At 43.4% G+C, this 14,731-nt stretch overlaps 1 protein-coding gene across 1 annotated transcript in view; it reads left to right on the forward strand.

Moving 5' to 3' along the window:
• The window catches only part of tenm4 (teneurin transmembrane protein 4), a 172,549-nt gene that overhangs the window by 24,380 nt on the left and 133,438 nt on the right, over positions 1 to 14,731 (forward strand). The window lies entirely within an intron of this gene.

The following is a 14,731-nucleotide window of genomic DNA, read 5'->3' on the forward strand; positions in this document are numbered from 1 at the left end:
AGACTCGTCGCCATGGAAATGGCGGGCAATTATTGCTACTGATCGTGCACCATAGCAACTCCTTGTTCTGCACATGCATGATTGGATGGATGATAGCAATTGTTGATGTTCATTGCATTTTGTTCTCTGTGTGCGTGTGTGTGGTTTCACAGCAAAAGCACACAGCAGCACCCACTAGTGACCAAACATGACAACTGCATGGTTTTCAGTGTTTCATTTTCAAAAACTTACCGTGTAAATCCTAAACCATTCCCGAACAAATTAAAAAGGTGCTGTCTCTAATATATATTATTCTTTATAACAGATCCTACTTTGTACAGTGGGGTGGATCTAAGTTACACAAAGATTTACATTATGGATATGAGTTTTATTTTTTTAGCTTTTTTTTTTTTTTTTTCGCTCAGCTTTAACTGAGGTGAGAGAAAACACAAGCGTAATGTTGCACCAGGTCTCAGCAGTGGCGTCAACTCTCACATGTCCTTTTGTCTTAAAGCTGCGGGGGAAAAAAAAAAAAAACCCTGCATGGATTTAAAGGCTCTACAGGCATTTTTCAAGGACGACCGTCATCGATTTGTGCTTCTCTTCCTAATTTCCTATGGAATTAGCAATGAGTGATATTGACACATGGCATGTCTTGGAAAACTAAATGACAGAGCCCGGTTTGTCAGTTTGGTGCGAGGCAGCACGGACGAGAAAGAAAGAAAGAAACTGGGGGGATTTTTCTCTCTCTGTTGCTCTCAGGAAGCGGTGAAACTCCGACCAGTGAGGATTTGAAGGAAACCCCTGCTTGTTTCCAAACTTGTTAAACACAGCGATGGTGTTAACGTGCTTTGTTCCAGCAGGACTGCACCACCCCCAGCCACACACACGCACACACACACACACACACACACACACACACACACACACACACACACACACACACACACACACACACGCTCAGTCTTGTATTTCTATCCTTGTGGGGACCGTCCATTGACTCCCATTCATGTCTAGCCCCTAACCCTGACCCTTACCCTAACCCTAACCCACACTAAAACAAAGCCTAACCCTAAAGAAATGTTTTTGCACTTTTACTTTTTTCAGTAACAACAACATGGTCAAGAAAACACTGTTTCTCCTACTTAGGACCGGAAAAAGGTCCCCACAAGGCACGTCGTTTCACGTTTTGCTATCCTTGTGGGGACATTTGGCCCCGACAAGGATAGAAATACAAGAACGCACACACACACACACACACACACACCCCTCCTCCACTCCCATATCCAAACACACCCCCTTTTCAAAGTTGAGTAAACCTGCAGAGAAGCAGCGGAGGGAGCTTGGAACTGATTTCAGTGCGGCGGAGGTGCCGGGGGGCCCCGGGGACACTCAGGTTACCGGCGTCGAATCCTGCAGTATTAGCAGGGCACATTGAAATAACAGCCTGCCATCTGGAACCTATGCTGAAGCCATCTCAGCCTCGCAGCGCTCAATCACACTGACCTCAATTAAGTGTTATTTGTTCAGTATTTTTATTCGCTCCTTCCTCCCGCCCGCCTCCACAGCGCCGCGTCCTCGGCACGCCGTGTCGGATCCGCCGCCGGAGCTGCAGTTTAGGTCCTCCACTCTGCACCAACTTTCCCATTAAACTTTAAGAAAGTCCACCTCACAAGAGGCTTGAGGAGAGAGCGCACCCTGAGTGCACGGGGGATAAAGCTGGTCTTTGTGCTGGAGAGATGTAGCATGGTATGCTTGCGAGGCCTCATGCTCCTGACTCAACATGGTCTGTCTTGACCCCACTTAAACGGGAGACAATGGGCGTACTTGAGCAGGTCTTCCCCTCTCCTGAACCTCAAAGCCGCGCTGCTTTCTACCTTTGCAAAAAAAGGAAAATTTTACGACGCTCCTCAGTTTGCTGTGAGAAAGTTTGGAGAGAACAGTGAAGTTGTTGTTCTCTAAAACACTTCTGGTTTGATCTAGACAGAAAAAACAAAGCATTTTTTAACTGACAGACTTCACATCCAGAATGAAGTTGATGTATTCACTTGAGAACTTACTTGAACTTTAACCTTTCACTTGGATTTCTGAACAGATATTTGATTATTCTATGTGGCTGCTTTCTGTTTCGAGGTTAGCACATCTTAGCACATTGCTTCTCGCTAAATAAACTAAACCTAACTTAACTTAGCCTAGCTTAACTTCACATAGCTTAGCATAAGGTAACGTAAGGTAACTTACTGCAGCTTCACGTATTTTAACCTATATTAATATATCTAGTTAACTTATTGCATTAGTTAGTGTAATGTAGCACAAGGCATCATACTGTAACATAACCTGATTTAACCTGACTCATCTTAGCTTCCCGTAACGTAACACAATTTAGCTTTCTGTAACTTAACGTGATGTAACTTAAGGCAGTTTAACTTAATGTGATTTTTGTTAACTCATCTTAATATAACTTAACGTAACATGGCTTATCGTAACTTAACATAACTGAAGTGATCATAATTTAAAGTGCCTTAAACTGACCGTGATTTAACACAACTAACCTTAACATTGACTCATAGATTAGCATGAACTTCCTCCTGCTCCATTTTTTTTTTAACATGGAAGAAGACAAGTACTATATTTAAATTTTGCTCGTGTTAAAAAAAGACCAAATTTAATTTAAATCACTTTCATGGTGAATAAACTCCTGATATGTTTCTTTAAAGAGGAAAAAATGTTGTATGTCGTGTATGTTTTAAAAGTCGTGTTTTATACTGTGCATTCAGTCATATTCCTCCACCCCCCCCCATCATTTATCCCTGCTTGGCTCCGACACCAGACATGCACAGAAAATGCCTCTTCAGTGGTTGTTGTGTATTCAGTTGATATTAGATGAAATCTAATCTGACCCTTGACTCATGTTTTGAAATAGAGATGAAAGTCGCAGATCTTTCATATGCTGATATTTTCCAGTGCTTGAATCAGTTATTGTATGTACTTCACTTTGGAAAGAGTTGATTTTAATGGCGGTCAATCACCACTAAACAATCCACAAATGAGATGAGGTCTGACTGGCAGCAGTGGTTGGAATCCCTTCAAGCTCGGCCGAGGTTGGCAGTGTGTTCAGAGCCACGTCTGCCCGGCTATTTCTCGCAGTAATGCTTATGCGATGGAGATGATTCTCTTTTAATTGTGGTCTTGTAATGCTTTGCTAAACGTCTCGACTGTAAACTGTGTTAGAAAAATGGCCCACAATGCACATGTATAAATATATGAGTAAAATGTTTGCCCTGACAACAAGACTGTCAGATAAATATCAGGTAGAACAGCATTAAAACAAAATACACATATTCTATTTCGTTCAAAACATCTTGAATTAAGTGAGATTTAAAAGGAAATATGTCGGAAGACAACAGCTTTGTTCAGGTGATTGATTTTTCTCCACGCTGTGCGCCAAGTGATGTCGCGAATTACGTTTTTCATATTGCAACAACTTTCCAGCGTTATGCATTAACTTTTCTTTCAGTGAGGTTTTCCTCATTGAAATTTCATAGTTTTATGCTTTTCAGGTTTCGTGCTTTCTCGCTCATAAAAATTTCATCGGGGCTCCAGAGGTCTTTGTTCTTGATGCAGGCAAAATATGCAAAAAGTCGGGGGAAAAAGGAAAGATGAAGCTCAGGAAGAAGAAATGATATTGCAATCCTAATAGCAAGGAGATAAAGGCAGCGGGGATTGTTGGTTGTGTCGTCTGTATAATTCTTTACGTTCGCTACGTTTTGGTTTATTCACAAAGTTTCAATCTAAATATAGCATTCTCCTCTCAATTACCTGTGCGATGAGTGGCACTGGTCAGAAGGAAAACGGCCTGCTGCTGTGAGCCACGCTGTCAGCCGAACCGGCTGGACGCCCCAGATGTAACGATGCAACTGCCATGCTTGAATCGTCCGCTAAACATCCCCTGCTATCAGTGACAGGCATCAACAGGGGATCGTGCCTTTTAATAGCCGTAGTGACACATCTCAGAGGCCTCCCCAAACAGGTGATGGAGGGGGGCGGCGGCCTGTGGGTGGCTTTCGGAGCACGCCGTCTTTCTGCAGCGCTCAGTGTTTGCATAGATTTTCTGTCTGAAGTGTGGCTTCAGTTATCAGACAAAAAAAAAAATAAAAAACCTGAACATGGAACTGGTTGAAAACCTGCCTTTCTATGTTTCTGACTCGCCGCTGCAGTGGATGTCCTCCGTTTGGTTAATAGCTCCATTAAGCTGCGTGTTGTGAGAGCAGCGCGGCGCGGCTTGGCGCGGAGGATGACGTGTTAATTCCCGTTAATTTATTACCCTGGGTGTCGCCGGGCGAGGCGCCTCCGACAGACTCCGTCTCCCCGGGATCGCCGAGCAGCCGGGCTTCCATGGGCACTGCCTGCCTGGCGGTGGCTGCAGCACGCCGCTGCTCACATCCGCTGATGCAAGTATGATGTAAAGCCCGCTCCTGGAAGGAAAACAACACGGAGGATGAACATTATGTCAGGCCGGCAGCGTTCGGAGGTGCAGAGCTAAAAGCTCACCTGTGGAGAGGGAGAGAGGGTAATCAAATTTACCCCCGGTGTTATAGGCACTTGCTGGCTCTCATATGGTTTTTATTTATGGAAGTATCCTTTTCTGTCTCGGGCCGAGCGCTGATTAGATCACGGATGCTGATTGTGGCCTGGAGCTGTGGTGATCAATCCTAATTTACTTGGAGGATTAAATTTATATATAGGAGGATGCAGTGCCTTGGCCTGATAGATGAAAGGGCATTTCCCTACCATGCATAAACAGTCCAGACGACATAAAAAGAAATTAAATAAATACAACGTGTGGTTACATATTTTTGACTTGTGTTTGAGTAACATGTTACTCCGGGCTCCCACTGGGGAGTAAAAGCCGCTTTAGCAGCCGATGGTAGATGACTCTAAAAGAGAAAAAGCACAGACGTTTGTTCACGAGGTTTTTTTTTTTTTTTTGCAAGCCTCAGCACTGTCTAATGTTCAGCCGTTGGGATCAGAGAGTGCAGACCTCTGGTGCCTCGGAGGCAGGGGAAGGGGGAATTGTGCAGGTCAACGCAGCACTGCCAAGCTACCCGTCAGCCATTTCATGTCATAATCAGTTAGGGGCAAATCAGCATACACCAACCCTTAGCGCCCGGGGACAATCCTCTTAGGATTTTTGTCTGCACTGTGAGGATGGCAGATTTTTTTTTCTTTCTTCTTGCTTTTTAAAGAGGCACATTTTTTCTTTTTTTTTTCATGCAGTGGAGTAATGCTCTGTTCTCTTCTCAACTTTGGGAGGCAGGCACTCGGTGTTTACAGCCGGCCACTGCAGCAGCCACGCCTTCTGAAACATTGCATCTTTATAGCCGGAGCTGTCATCCGGTCGATGATGAAGCTCCGGAGTGATTAGCCCCACCCAGAGGCTGCTGGGACGGGAGATGTGGGAGGTGTGTGGTTGTCAGAGCGGGGCTTGCGGAGATGACTCAGTTAAGCACTTAGAGTAAGATCATTACCATGCAGGAACCCCTTCGCCGAGCTTTGCTGCGTGTGCTGATTTTTTGTTACAGTTGGTATCGAACAGCCGCCGGTTTTATGGTCTCTGCGCAGTCGTCCTCGCTGCTTGTTGAGCATCAGGTTTTATCACATGCTTCCTGTGTCCGCCTCTTCTCCGGCCCAAAATGTGAGCTGATTCGTTTTAGCAAAGCGCTTCTCAGATCCATATTATTGCCGCTGTGAGGAAACCTAATTACTCCAGTTTATGTGATTGATTGAGGCTTTTACTGTATAAAGTGTTTCCCTACTGTTCAGTACTTTACTTCAATCACGGAGGGGGGATTTGATTATGGTATTTATTCACGTATTTGTATATGCACTGTGTACAAATCTGCTGCTCTTGGTGTAATTTGCTTCAGTTAACTCAGTGTGATTTGATGGACATCGGCCTAATCACCGCTATTCAAGCTAATTTCTGGGTTTTTAATCTCACTCAGAAATTCTGTGTGAGGTGATGTTTCACAGAAGGAAAAAAAAGGAACTGGTTGTACCCCGAGGTGGGAGCGTGGTCGGTGACAGCGGTGATCGCAGACTGGAAGACCTTTTTACCGAGGCTGTGATCTTGGCAGTGCGCTCCCTCACTCTGAGCCCGCACGAGTTATCGCGGGGAAATCTTCAGACCCCCATTGTGAGAGGGTTGTAATTGGTACCCAGTAGTACAAGGGCACTATCTAGCAGTCTCTTTGAGGGGAGTTCTTCCAGTCGGAGCCGCACTTTAATGCTCAACGTGCCGGCCATTTATGAGCCTTGTCTTTCCTAACCTGCCACCAAACGGGGGGTGGGAAGGCGGCTCATTGGATTTCCAAAGGGCAGCTCGACGGAGGGGATCACGCTTTGAAGAAAAGCATGGATTAGATGATCTGATTACAACTGGTAATTACTTCATTCATAGCTGGTGCGGCGGAGCCACTTGTGCAGGGAGTTTCGGGCGGCGTGTGACAGCGTGCTGTGTGTTTTGATGTGTGCAGACTTCAGCTGCACTCGCTTCGCTCTGGCCTTTAGAAATGGAAGTGATTTGCATGGTTGTTTGCATCTTGAAATGGGATTTTAAAGTCCAAACAAAAAAGGTGGCTTGAGACAAATTTTGGGACAAACTCTGAAGCCATGAGTCACCCAGAATAGGCCTTGATTCTCAGGCACGATTTGCTCTGGAAAGCTGAATTTTTGTAGCTCTGTCTCTTCACCGTTCACAGGACAAATACGTATGTATTACAAAAACAACCAACAGCACCCACCAGTGGCCCGACAGGCTAACTCTATCATTTTCAGCGATGTCCGTGAAGCTGAATTTTTTGCCTTCGTTTCTTCGCTCTTGGCTGTTTAAGATTAGAACAAACACCTTTCAATTCACATCGCATTAATATCAGCGATCTGCCATTCTTCTCAAAGATTCCTGTATTTATTCCGATTCTGGTGTGTAAATCTGTATATATTAACTGGATTAATGGGATTTACACTTAAGTCAGTGTTACACTCCCAAATATTATTCATGCATTGGCTGCACTAACTGCAGGATCATTAGTGGCGTGAAGGTGTAACAACATCTCTGACTCACTGTGTAAATATTTGATTCCCAAGAAACTGGAGATTTCCACTCTATCAAGATAATGTGGAAGTCACCTGCTTTCATTTCCGTGGCTTTAGTACTCCTCAGCCCCTTTCGAATTACCCAGGCAGTCTACGTTCAGGGTTGGATGGAAAACTAATAAAGTGCTGGGGAAAAACAATAAACATTAGCTTTCACCTCGTTTTGTCTCCTCTGTTAAGTGGCAACATCAATTGCATGATTACTTCTGAGGCCAGTAAAAACAAAAAAAACAGGTTGTGACAGTGCAATCGGGTATTTTTGTAACAAGACCAAGGCGAGTCCCATTTGTTGAAATTGTGGGTAAATCACCGGAGAGGTTTTTGTGACGCTAATAGGAACATTCAGACATGTTTACAAACTCATACCTGTACGTGTTTTAGAAAACCAGTTGATACTGGCGAAAGAGAAACGTTATTGGAGCCCTTCCTTGCTTCCATAAATAAAAGAAGATCGTCTACCGAACGCAACTCTTTGATGATTTTTGTAGTCGAGACAAAGTTGGAAAAGACTCAGTATAGCAGGAGTCAATCCATCTCATATATTCAATTTAAGGTAGCAGGAAACTAAAGCTGTTTCCAGCTTACTGTGGATGAAGGCAGGGGACACAAGGACATCCTGTCAGTCCATGACAGAACAAACAGAGAAGAACAAACCACCAAACACACTGACGTCCCAGCGAGGTGCCATTTTACAGTCACCAATTAACTTCAGGTACTTTTTTTTGTTGAGGAAACTGGATATCCTGCAGAGAAAAACATGCGAACTCCATATAGAAAGGTCCCCATGCCCAAACTGATGCCTCGTTTACCTAACGCTTCTACTTAAAAAGCATCGTTTATTAACACGGAAACAGCAGAAATGCTGAAAACGATATAGTTAGCATGCTTGTAGTGAAACCACACGCATGTCCACAGTGAACAATACACTGAAAGCATTAACAATGTCAAAATGCACTCACATTTACAACAATTATAGAGTCATAATTTAACTAGCATGCATAGTTGGAATCCTGAGTCCCTGCAGAAAACCCATATATCTGCAGGAAGAACATGCAAACTCCACAGACAGTGGCCTCAGGGGCCCGGACTTCAGTTTAGTTTTGTAGTGAGAAAGGCGTGCTAACCACTATTGCTCCATGACAACATATATAAACCGTGTTTGAAAATGATCTCTTGCAGCAACTAGCAAAGCTTTCTCAGAGATGTTTACAAGATCTGACAGTTATTAGAATATTAGAGACGTAACAGATGTTGCAGAGTTTTTTTTCCCCATCCATATTTTTTTTTTATATATGTAAATCCTTAAAGCTTTGAGCAGCACTCCCTATAATTCGTGTTAGAGATAGCGTCTGCGCTCTCACAGGAGAACATCTCACAGCCTGCCATACGAAGCTCAAACATTTCGACTCGGTAGAACAGGTGTTTTTGTAATTCCGGTGTGCCACTAAGCCTCGAGGCATGGAAGCAGCACTTAAAATATTTTTGTTTGGTGCATCATTTATTCGGAGGGTTTTTGGTCCTGCAGACCGGCCTCGGGCTCCAGCTGCAAACCTCAAATATTTGTAGCTGGGAGTCTGACTGTAGTAGCATGTTTACATTAAGTTGATTATTCCTGAGCTGGCGTTAGGTTTGGTTTCACTGCAGGCCGCGCTATAAATCTCATTCAGGTAAAGCCTCTGCGGGATAATGAGCAGACTAATGAGAGGCAGGTCACCAGCAAACGGCTTCCACCCAAGTGGAGAGGTCCTTCTTTCAGCGGACATTTATTTCCACTTCATCGGGACTGCGGCGACTGCTTACAAGCACGTGCGACTTATTTCTATTAATTCGTTTTAGGGAATGTAACCCTGGATCAATCTTCACATGCTGTATTTTGCCAAGGTCAGCGGTGTATGTCAGTACGGAGAGAGAATGAATAGACCGCCTCTGCCTGTTATTTACCAGCCTGGTTTAAAAGCATGATTCCACCGCCCGCCCGCCCGCCCTGTCAGGACCCAGCCCTGAATTGCTGAGAGTGATTAGTAGCGGGGAGCGTGCTGCAGCAGTGGTCCCAGGCTACTTTTGTTTATGTTAAGGCTTTTACGCATTCTGTTTTATGCGCTGGCGGGGCTCGCTTTTGATCCCGGAAGGAGGCGGCTGCTGAGATACCCCACCGTGGCCGCTCGCCTCCCCCTCCTCCTCTCCTCCCCAGCTCGCATTAGTGCTCCTAAATTCAGATTTGTTTGGCAAGCTATTCAGCCCCCCCCCCTTCCACCGATCGACCCCGGTCTTTCTCCTCCTATTGAAAACACACCTTTCTGTTGACTGAGGGCGGGTGGGGGGGTTCTATAGAGGAGAGGCATGTGAACATTTCCAGAAAAGAAATAAGTGGTGCCTGTGTGGAGCCTTACTCGCCCTCAATGGGGCTCGCAGACAATGTTCTTGATATTGGCCCAAATTTCCTCTGGGTTTCAGCCTTTTGTGACTCCGTGTATCCAAGTCCGGATCATTAAAACAACAGAAGAGAAAAATATATTGAAAGTATATATGTATAAAATACCTAAAAGCATTCTTACTCCTTTTTTTAACCTGCTGTTTCTATAGTATTCATTACATTTGTTGTCGTAGCAACAAAATATGAAGCTTATGTGCATTACAAGCTGACGTTTCTATAAAAACTGCCATCACTCATTAGTTACACATTATGTCTCATTGTTCCTTATTAATTAAGTGATTTCACAGACAAGTAATCTGTAATCACTTCAGATTATCCGCAAGGGTTTTTGGCAGAGTTTGTGGATGTGTGCTGCTTTGTCGTTTTTCTGTGATTCCGCATTGAGTTCAGGGTTCTGCATGAAAGCAATCCACAACATGTAAAGAGCAGCAAGCAGTTAATTATAATGGAAAACAGGGCTGTGCAGAGAGAAGGTTAGATTTATATGCACCGGCGCTGAATAGCAATTCTCAGCACACTGCTAATTGTTTGATGGATAGTACAGAGCCATTTGCATTTATATTGTACCCCAAATGCCTCCCACCTATTTAGATCCCATATTTAACTCCTGACACGAGAGCAACGGTCACAGTAACTGCTCTGCAAAAACCTCAACAAGTGTTTTTTTTTTTTTTTTTTGTGCAACGACCTCTGAAACCCGCTGTGCGCTCTGCGGGTGTCTTGTTTTAACAGGATGGATGGATAGATTTTAGGAAGGCACGAGACATTAGTTCCAAACCCGCGGCCCCGTGGCCTTCTCTGGTGGACGCTTCTGAAAGGTCCTGTTACCAAGTCAATGAGGAATCTTACATTAGAACTATTTATCTGTCGAAGTGTTCTTTGACTGTTTAAAGATTTACATAATGTCTTAGTGTTCTTTGATACCTCAGTTTCCAACAATACCTGAAATTGTTTTGGAACCAGTCTGGATAATTTCATTGAAAAATACAAGTTACTGGGCGATTATCAATATGTGTTCTGGATATTAAGGTGTTTTTTTTGTTTTTTTGTTTTTTTAATTGACTTGTATAAAGTATTTGACACAATTGATAATTCTCTACTATTGCACAAACGAGAACATTATGGAATGAGAGGAACATCTCAACAATGGCTTTTAAGTTATTTGAATAACCGTTTCCAGTATATTGTCACCAGTGATGCTGAGTCACACTGTGGAAACGTAAACTGTGGAGTTCCACAGGGTTCAATTGTGGGACCAAAATTATTTGTATATATTTTTTTAAATGATATCTTCACAATATCAAACAAGTTAAAATTAGTTACACTTGCACATAACATTAATTGATTTTGTTCAGTAAATGACATAATATAGTTCTTCATAACAGTGAAGGAGCTCATTGTCTCAGAATGTAACAAAGACGCTGCATTTATATGCATATAGTGTGTTTATGAGATTCATTCCTCTGTTTTTTGAACAGTCCAAGGTGCAGTGGGGCTGGGAGGTCGCCGAGGTTTATAATGGGAAAAATCTAGGTCCCTCAAGAAGAAGGCTGGCTTTGAGCTGCGTGAAACAAAGTGTTTTATTTCTTGGGTGTCCGTGTGAATATTGTCAAGTTTGTGTTGAAACTTCAGCCGTCTGCTGGCCTGCTCGCTAACGGCGACATAAAATGACCAATAAAGTGTCTGGAACTTACTTTGGTATGTTGGTGAGAGTTTGGCTTCCCTGAAATGAGCAAATTAGAGATAGCGGAGAGGGTTTGAAGTTCAGGAACTGCTCATGTCATATTGAAAATCTCAAATTTGGGACGATAAAATACGCTGGAGGGTATTCGGGAAACATATTACAAAATTTTACATCAATCCCTGCTTTTAGCTGAGGCAATCATAGATGTACTTCACTCTCATCTAGTTTGGAAATGTTTGAATGTTTGAGAAATTAAACAACTTGAAGATGTTGAGACTACGTCATCATGTCAGATGATGTAAATCATGTCCTGTGTTGATGATAAGCAGAATTCCTTTAACAGGCTGTAACAGAAGCCCCAGTCTGCGTTAAAACTGCAGGTTTTATCTAAATGGTAGCTCATTGAGAAGGCAGTTAATGGGCCGGGTGCTTTCCGCTCTCAGTTCCTTCACTGCTGCTGCATGAGCTCTGCGTTTTGTCCACTATATTGAAGTGGTTTCAGCCGTTCTTGGTGAGCAGAGCTATCTTGACCACACAGCTTAGTAAAGAACCAACCGTCAATAACAGACAAGCTGTTTGACCTTTCCATCTGTAATGATTCCAGAGTTGCATATAAAGTATATGCATCTGCTTGACTCAAGTTTCAATTAAAGCTAATTTAACTTTTTTTCAGCCGCTCAGAAGCTCTTGATTTCAACCTAAGATGACCTATTGATGACATTTATTGATTGTGATCTTGGATGCACTGTAGACACCTCGCAGCACAGTGGGTCAGGAGATGTTTATTTAGTGATTATTCATGATATTTGTAAGCCTGCAGCCTCTTTCTCCACATACAAGCACACAATTATCTCACTTTATCCGAAGCGGCGTATTGACAACTCATTGTTTCGCTGCGGAGCTCACAGCTGTTCTGCATTTGCTCTACAGCCACAGACAAACCTGAATCCACAGCGGCCAATTGGAGACAATGTAATTGAAAAATGTGGAGTCTGCAATTGCTTTAAAGAGAAAAAAACAGACCATCCATAATTTCTTTTGTCTGTCCGGAGAGACCTGGATTGATTTTGGATCATTGCATAGATATCCAGTTAGCATCTTTTTGGCACTGCTCGAGCTCCGCAGCCCAACTTTGTCTTTGAAATAAAAGCAGGCTCCTTATCTCCGTCTGCCTCCAGATCTCCATTCACCGCAGCTATTTTTCACCGGTCTTTGTAAATAAGTTTTCCGACGGAGTCTTTGTGAACGTGACCTCATTAGCCTTATCGTTGAGTGCTTCGAGGCACTTCTCCCAGTCCCCGGTGTCTCACCATAATGATAGTGGCACTTTTAAAATAATCCTCCCATCACCTATTGCTCACGTTACTCAGCGAGCGATGAAACGTGGTGGTTTAGTAAAATGTTCTCTTTACTGTACATTAAAATAATGCATTGGTGGCATTTCCTTCGTTATGGCTCCGTCTCACTGGAATTTAGACTCAAACAGAGGCTCAGGAAACTGCACTGCTCTCAGTTACAAACAAAAAACAGAAACACAATGATAATGTCAGATGGAGCTGTTCAGAGTTCCAGTGTGTTTCTGAGGACGATTTGACTGCAGCACTCACGGAGAATATGATTCCTCGACATGAGAGCATTTGCATCCCGTATCATCTGTCGCTCTGGATGGCCTGTGGCCTCTTTGAAGAACTCCACTGGGTTTCCCATGGTCTCCGAAGTACATCTCAGTGCACACTGGCTGATGAATAGTAAGGAGGAGAGAGCTTTGCAGGGGAGGGATGGATAAAGGCGCAGAGCCCAAAACATAAACAATGCATTTTTACAGGACATTCTCCAAACTTTAGAAAGCTGCCTCTCACATTTGCATAGCATCAAGGATCTTGAGTTAAAATAAAAAAAATGCAACTCATACAAGCTGCATGTGAAATCTATGGAGCAGCTGAAGTGCTCTTGTGGCTGCAGATGGAGTGTCCCCCCGACCCCCTCCCCTCCTCTCCGCCTCCCCGTGTGGCGGAGGTCCTGGTATTGAGGCCTCAAGTCATTAATCACTGGGATCTTTTCAGCTGTCAATACGTACAAAAAGAGACCCCCCAACCCAACAATGGTGGCTTAAATAAAACATTTTTGTAGGGGACGGGGCAAATTTAGTTCACTGAGGATTATTGTTTACTGTTCTGTCTGGCACAAATCTTCATACAGTATTCATAAAGAGCTTATCTTGAGGAGAAATCCTGGTCTGAACAGCGGACATACTGTCAGTAAAAACTCTCCGATGTGCCCGGAGTAGTTCTCATCTCTTTTATTTTATTGTTCTCTTGTCCAGACGAACATTTTCAGGCGAACGGTGCAACAGGAAAAGCCGTCTCCTTGACTCCTGCCCCTGTGGTCACGTGATCAGTATATCATCACTGAACCGCATTTGGAAAGAAGCGGGATAATATATTAAATTGCTTCATCTAATTTCCCATGTTGAGCACTTGAGCTTTTAAGTAAACAGTGGCCAAGCATTCAATAAAGTTCGCGTGCGCATTGACATTTGTTAATCCAGCTCAAAAGCTTCACGCCACGTGGTCGCCGCCAATGAGCTGCTTGAAAAGCATCATCATCCTGGAGCTACTGTAAAATAAGCGCCAATCCGTGTCTTATTTCACTGAGAGCAGAGTCTTCTGCTTTTATCTTCATTTTTTTTCACTTTAATATTTTGTCCTTGGAGGCATGAAAATAAACCGCTAAAAGTTCCTCCTCCCGCTATTGATCTTGTGCCTGGCGAGCTGTTCGGCAGTTGTGGTTTTATGCTGCAGATTTTAATCATCTCTGCTGGTCCGGAGCAGTCCTGGATTTGTTTGGCACATCAGTTTCCAACTGGTGATGATTTGTAACTTATAAACAACACAATTCAGGGAAGGACACCTGCCACTTTTACAGATGCCGGTGACCCAGCGTTTCTGCGCGGCACATAAAATGGAATATTTGTGGGGAGACCCTGCGCTGTAAACTTTATAGGTGCAAGATTTGTTGCGGCATATTTTATTAAATCTGGTCCAGGCGGTGCTCTGAGCTCTCAGTGTGTGCTGAGCCATGCATACGATGACTGGGAACACGCATTTGCATTTTATGTATTTTTACAGGCTCGGTTGAGTGTGTTGCTCTGTTAATATGAGGGATTTTAATTTAAAATGTTCAACTTCGTGTGTGTGTTTTTTTTGTTGTTGTTTTTTTTTTTTTTACTTTAATCTTCATGTGGCTTTAATCCTCAGAATTAGGTTCATTTTCTACATTTTAGAACGTTTCTAGCTCAGCCTGGGCTTCAGATACTGTGAAATACAATCATACTAATGTTAGCACTCAGTCCTGGGTTCCAGTCTGAGCATCTTGGTGGTGTTCCTGTGGAGTTTGCATGTTCAACAGTTAAAAAACATGCACTTGAGTGCAGATTTGTTTTTCTAAATTGCATTAAAGGGCAAATGTGGAGTTAGTCA

The sequence above is a fragment of the Salarias fasciatus genome, chromosome 14 (assembly GCF_902148845.1).
Source record: "Salarias fasciatus chromosome 14, fSalaFa1.1, whole genome shotgun sequence".
Taxonomy (NCBI): Eukaryota; Metazoa; Chordata; class Actinopteri; order Blenniiformes; family Blenniidae; genus Salarias; species Salarias fasciatus.